Below are 7,688 nucleotides of genomic sequence, written 5' to 3' on the forward strand. Positions count from 1 at the left end.
TTATTCTTTCTATGTCTCCTCGTCTCTCTTCGCCACCAGTTTCTCTTCCTCCACTTATTTTTCTTTCTATCCACCTCTCTCTCTCTTCTCCTTTTGCCATTGCTACTCCTTGTCTTCCTTCTCCCTCCGCCGTTCCTTTTCCTCCTCTCCCATCTCTCTTACACTCCTCTTCCTTCCTGTCCTTCCGTATTATCTTCCGACCTTCCCTTCTCTTCCACGCCCTCTTTCTTCCTGTCAACCTACATACTCATCAGGGAACTCATCACCAGGTAACCCAGGTGTGGACGGTCAGGTCTTTGACCGATTTTTTGTGTTTTTTTTCCATATACCGCCATATATATCCCCTGTGTCCTCGTGCGTGCGACCTGCCTCCTACGCCTATACCCGCCTATGTACGAATATACGTTAACTTGCACGCATATATCCTGCCCTTTTGCCTATATACACTTCCTTCAACGAATACAGGCTACAACGAATGAATACACACACTATATCTGCGCACTCACCTTGAACGGCTATATACACTCTTAGACTACACGACCTTGTATGTTTATACACTTTCTTTTTACACCTATATACTTTCCTTGTACCCCAAGGGACACTAAATTTCCCGTGTATGCCTAACTCTTCTATACCTTCCCACGTTATATCCATCCCATATGCTCCTGTACATATTCCTACATGTAATGCTAAACGTTCCCACCTTATCAAATGTAAACAGGCCCATGGATTAGCGACAAATTTCATAGTCCTTGGTAACTTTAATCGCAGTGAAATTGACTGGGCGCTGAAAGGCTCACTAAGGCGAGCAGTTTACAGGCAAGGTAACGTTAATGGATAATAAGTGAATGGGACAGAGGGGGAAGGGAGGAGGAGAAGGGAAGGGGAGGAGGAGAAGGAAAGGGAACGGAATAGAATGAACAGGCAATGTAAGACCTGGTATTCACCCAGAATGAAGTTGCTGTTGATTAGTGTTCATTTTGTGGATCAAATTACCGGGTAACGAAGTAGACGAAGAACCATTGTATTGTTTCAAGCGAAGGTTAGACCTACACGAGAGAGTTGGGTGTAAATAGGTGGTACACATGGGCATTCTGCAGTTTTCTATATTCCAATGTTCCTCTCATACAGGAGCATTAGAATACAATAGAAGGACGAGCCGCTTGGCGCCAAAGAACGCTGTGCTACAGACCTTGATGGCATAGCTGGAGCCTCCAGCAGGAGGGGGAGACCACAGACGCACTACAGGAGGGGAAGCAGGAACTGAATTCCGGTGGCCATTTGAAATAAATTTGTAAATACTCCCTAATCCATCTTCTCTTCCATCATATTTACCCTTCCCTTTCTCCACATCCCATCATCCTGTCCTATCTCTCCCTATTACATCCTATCTCCACCTTTTACCTCATTTACGCCCTTTCTCCCTCAACTGCGCACTCTCCATTCTCTTCCTCATTTACGCCTTTCAACAATTCAAGCAACTTGTGACACACAAGATGACACACGCAGATAGCTCCATGTGTCCAACACGTTCAAGTCCACCTTAAAACAACGAAATTACTTAACGTAAGTAAACACAAAAAACAATATTATTATTAATGATGAGAAATCATTTGGAGTAATGCGGGGGGATTTGAACTCGTGTTCCAGCGACTCTCAGACGCTCGCCTTAACCCACTCGGCCATGACAGAACAAGCACTATTAAATGAACAAATCCACAAGGGCCGTGACGAGGATTCGAACCTGCGTCCGAGAGCATCCCAGACGCTGCCTTAATCCTTCCATCCGTGTTATCCTTCCTTGTATACAGTTCACATAAGGTTCTGTATACTTTAACGGTTCATTTAGTATTCAATGGCCAGTCCACGTGTTGGTGCGTCTGTTAGGAAATGCATTAATATATTTCCTTGTGCTGCTTTGTGCATACAGTGCCAACTTCTAAGGCGTAGGTGATGAGGTGGTTTGAGAGCGTCTTTATATAATTTGTGCTAAACCTGGAACAAGGGTAAGATGCCCACTTACATGTGGCGACGGAACCCGAACGATTTTTAAGAACTCGCTCAATTGTAAGTATGGAGAGTGGGGAGGGAGAGAGAGAGAGAGAGAGAGAGAGAGAGAGAGAGAGAGAGAGAGAGAGAGAGAGAGAGAGAGAGAGAGAGAGAGAGAGAGAGAGAGAGAGAGAACGACTTCCTAACCCCACTCTTCCTCCCCTTCGTTATGAAGAGAAATATGACACCAAACATGAGACGAGACAACGGCCATGAAGACAAAACAAAAACAAAAAGGTCACTGTAATGAGCACAAGAAAACAAAACCTTTGTCTTGCAAATAACCGAGAAATTTAGTTAGAAAATATATACATTATTTACGATCAAAAGAGGACGTTGATTATCAAAACATTCCCACTCCGATTCATGCCTATGAATGCTCACATCACAGCGCCGTCTGTCCTTTGATAAATGCCTAACCAATAAACATAACGAGCAACTCATTAATATGCAACATATCCTGCTTGCTAATATCCCCTTGAAGCTCTACTGATCTCCCCCTTTGCTGGAGATAACACAATCATTAAAGCAATGACACACTCATTGTCATTTACCATCATTGGGGAAAAAAAGGGGATTTAGTACAGGAGCAAATCAACTTCATCTTAACAGATAGGTTGGGTTTTAACCCTCCTCAGGGAGCCAGAGGCAGTGATTAACGGGTTATCCGGAGAGAAGAGGTTGATGCCTATCACCCGCCCCGAAGAATCAATCAGTGTCACGCAGGCCTTACTCAGACGACACTCCGACGCATGCATAAGTAATGTATTGCTAAATATATCCAGAGGAGGAAGGGTTGGGGGGAGAATGAGACATAAGGTGAGCGTGCCTGGCTAGGGGGCAGGCAACGTGGGGTGAAGGGAGTACGTGCAGAGGCTCAGGTAAGTTCAGGTGCTGTCGCAGACATCTACAAGGAGAGTGGTTACCTTCCGACGATTGTGCCCTAGATGCTTAAAGCTGTTTATTCTCTCTTCTGCCCTGTGGTGTTGCGGAACAGCTCCTGCTGCTGCTGCTGCTTCTACGCAGCAACACCAAGGCTATACAAATTGGTGCTCAGCGCTGCAGATGACTTAATTTTTTTCTCTGTGACCTTCTTTCCAAATTTTTAAATGTTGGAGAACTCCCGTTTGCACCCTTTCCACTTTTTATGTCAGATACGCAGACCTTCGCTTTAATGTTTTTTTAATAATGCTAAAACCCATTGTGTGTCCCAAAACACGGTAGGACATCATTATCATTTGTTCTCCATCACGACAAACTCTCATCACATGTGCAAAACTAAATCTCTTCTTGTATACCTTCAACACTCAACATTCATTGTTAGGGAGACAATGAGGTGAGAGAAGGTGTAGATAGGAGTTTCGTCTCATCTTGACGTTTCTCTACACTTTGTGCTCCTCAGCATCTCCAGCACTTGCCTGTAGTCGGTTTCCAGTGTTCTAATCTCTAAGCCCGGTCTAAGGGCAAGACTTATTTGGTGATAACTTGTTCAGCAAGGCTGTTACTTCCAGCGTGTCGAAGGCCGACATATCCACTACAACCCGGCTGATCCGGCACTTCCCATAGTTATCTGTTTCACTGATTTTTGTTTGAAAGGATCCAACTTTTTTTTTTCGGCAATATTTCTTGACATTGCCGGTCTGCAGACCAAATATTGTTTAACTTCAAAACAGAAGATCTAATCTTGAATTATGTGTTCACCGAGACGAGTAGTTCTCCAGTCGCTATATATTCACAGAATTTACTTTTATCTAGACATATACTCAGTAATAAAGTATGTTCGTTATTCAATAAGCTTTCTGAGGGGGGGGATTCTAACTCTACAACAGCCTAACAGGACTAACAGGTTTTTTTTTAGGGGGGGGGAGGTTAGTAAAGAGGAAGGAGAGGCAAAGGTGAAGGGTAGTTTAAAATGGGAATAACAGTGAGAGGTATGAAAGCAGGCGGGCTGTCCGCCTTGCTGACTAATAGGCCTCATACGCTGAATGCAAAACAAAAGTCTAACCACCTTAACCTCCAACTTAGCAACATACTCTTGTTTAGCTCCAGCACTAAAAAAGTCTAACTTTGTCACAATTCACGAATGAAGACTAAGTCTTATATTCTCCCGCTAGAGGGAGAATATATTTACTGCAAAAACAAAAAAAAGCCAACTTACTCATGAAAAACTCCCGAGACACCAAACAGAACGCCTTGAACGAAACCAACGTCGTCTATGCCTTCATTTGCCCACTTGGGGACTGTAAGCCCCAAAGAACTCAATATATAGGCAAGACAACAACGTTTCTTTCTAGGCGATTAACAATGCACAAACAACAGGGCTCCATCAAGGAACATATACTCTCTTCCCACAACCAGACCATCACCAGAGAAATCTTAACAAACAACACAGAAATCATCGATAGATACAGCGATAGCAGGAGACTCGACATCAGCGAAGCACTACACATCAAAAAGTCAACACCAGCAATCAACAGCCAATTAACGCTTAACTATATTCTACCCACTTCAAGACCCCGAACCAACATAGGAACAGCAAGAGAAAGTATGGGCCAATAGGCCTTCTGCAGTTACTTTCATTCTTATGCCTTTCATAATTAATACCCACCTCACCCAAAACATTTGTGTCATATCACCTCACCCAAAACAAATAAAAAGCATTATGTATGTTATGTGCAAACCAAGTCCTTGAAAATGTAAGAAGCCTTACGAAACGCTTCTAGGCGTCAGACCAAAAATAAAAATGTAAAAAATTAATTTGAGAGAGTTATTTTTTCAATTACCTTCGACAATGAAGAAAAATGTAACAAATATTGAGAAGACTCGCGTTAGAATTGTTAATCTTACCCTTTCGGTCACATTTAACAACATATGTTTACAAGAAAAACTCCTACCAAAATATACTAATATTAAATTATATATAAATATATATATATAAATATATATATATAACATATATATATAAATATATATATATATAAATATATATATATAAATATATATATATATATAAATATATATATATAAATATATATATATATATATATATATATATATATATATATATATTATATCATATATATATATATATATATATATATATATATATATATATATATATATATATATATATATATATATATATATATATATATATATATATATATAATTACATGCAATATATACATATCAATATATACACCCGTTGCAACACGGCCGATATACTAAGATTTGTATTTGGCTTAAGCAGCTGCTGGTATTAAATAACAACTGAGATTTTTTGACGTACAAATTTAAAAAAATTTTACGTAAGCACACTTAAAGCTATCTTGGTGTGTGTGTGTGTGTGTGTGTGTGTGTGTGTGTGTGTGTGTGTGTGTGTGTGTGTGTGTGTGTGTGTGTGTGTGTGTGCTGAGACATCACTGTGGACGTGGTGGACCCGTGGAGCCCTGAGGGAGTTAGACTACTTGCCTTCACTCAAGTAGAAGTCGTAAATTTATTACAATCGAATATTCATTTTTAATTTATTTTTATTTTATTTAGGACAAGGTAAAGCATGTATTGATCGTATGCCGAGGCCGCAAGTCCGATGCGTACGTGTCTCTGGCGATGGACCCCTGTGAAATATAGATTTTTGTGTGTAGTCTCGTTTTGAAAATTAGCTCGAGGGAGTTTCCCCTTCAATATGAGACTCTTGGAGATCCAGCTGGCCCAGCTGGTAGGAGTTAGATTAGAGCTGGTGGGAAACAGCTGGCTTATCTGGCAGAGGCCCTTCACCAGCTGGGCTGGGGGAAGGTGGTGGCGTGCAACAGGCAGTTTTCAATCCAGGAGCCATTTTGTATACGAGAACCTACCAATGTTGAATGAAGTTTAAACTGATGAATGCATCTTCAGGGTTGATCGCATCATGGAAGAATCTGGCTGATGGATGAGTCGCCCCACTAGTGTGCATTTTATTCTGTTTGAATTACTCCATTGATGAATCCACGAAATACTAATTCTCTAAACTTTAAATTTTAATTAGGACCCCCTATTTTTCATTGTAGATTGCCTGATGATGGAGTTTGCATTACATTTACATCTGGTACTAAATGTAACCCAGTATAGTAGAAATGGTAACATTAATTAAGGTAGATTAGTGATTGGATGGGTGAGCAAGGCAGATGAGTCTTAATTCGTGTTGACGGTTGTTTTAATGGATACTCTGAGTCAGTGACTCATCTGACTTCTAAGATCAGCTAATGACTCTTTCCTAAATCGATGAAAAGATAATTTAGGAAAAGGAAAAAAAGTAATCCAGAGGTTCACTTACAATAATTATAATTATTTCTACCAATTGTGATAGCTATTACTTTATTATATCAGTATATAACATTATTTATGCCATGTGTTTCTGATTTTGATTTATGATTCGTAATATATGATTTACAATGTTTGTGCTTCAAGTCCCACGTGTCTAGTTTCAATAACAACTAAGTTCCTGCTCAAGTTCTGACTCCTTTAAGTCCTTCAAGTTTACCATTCTTTATTATACTTGGAATTTTATAGTGTGTTGTTTTAACAACAGTGCCGATGATTCTTGCCCGTCAGCACATAAACATGACGACTGCCATAATACTACATCGAGAGGGTTTCCGATTTGATATATTTTCTTATTATATTTAGTCCTCTAAGTTAGGTGATTCTGTTCTCCTTGATAATGTTCCTAGATGGCATAGTCAAATCAGGCAGGCAGGCACGTTATTGGAGGAAAGCACTTATTGTGTGCTCCTCAATGAAAGTGTAAACAACTCATTGATGGGCACATCAATGAGACATCAATATAGTAGGGACATCAATCTTTTTAAATGTTGCTGGCTTCAAGCAACTTCTAGCGATACAAGGGTTGTCTTAATTACTCCAATTTAGTCACCCATTACCAAACAGATTTTAACAGTAGATAGTAAAGACGCCTTTGCATTTCCCGCCACAGTAAGAGGTGGCCACTAAAAGTGCGGGAAATGTGTCCTGAATACCTTTCCACAAGCCGAGACGGAGACAAGGTAGCCATCAACTTTGCGTCTGTGTGTGTTTTATTCCCACAGACGCATAAAACGCATGCCCCCCCCCCTCCTAGTTAAAACCGTCTGGAGATGTTATCGTCGATGTTCCTGATATATAACATTGGCTGGCCACTCTAGCTGGGCCAGGTGGCAAGATAGCCTATAGGTGGTGGTGTGTGGAGGACAATTATCATCAAAGAGACATTTTTATTGTGTTGTACCCAAGGTGAAATTGTGAGAGCACCTGTTTGTGTTCTTGTGGTCAACTATTCTGCTGGGTTGTATGGCGCCATTTTGTGGGGAATTTGTTGAAGTGTATAGGTCTGTTGTGTCTCGGGCGAGGGGTTGAATTGCTGGGGGGGGGCGCGTTCCCAAATGTGTATTTGAGTCCCCAGTTGGATGTTGGAGATCTTGGGAGTGGTTGGTTGAGGTCTTGGTGTACTTTTAAAATAGCTTTATTCTGATCTTTCAGGATTTCACTCATTTTTCTTTCATTCTGTGTGTGAACCTTTTAATATTTTTTTGTATTAAACTAATATTAGTTCAGGATTTTGTTATTAATTTTACATTTATGAAAATGTATTTTGGATATTTCCA

Source organism: Procambarus clarkii, chromosome 40, assembly GCF_040958095.1.
Source record: "Procambarus clarkii isolate CNS0578487 chromosome 40, FALCON_Pclarkii_2.0, whole genome shotgun sequence".
NCBI lineage: Eukaryota > Metazoa > Arthropoda > Malacostraca > Decapoda > Cambaridae > Procambarus > Procambarus clarkii.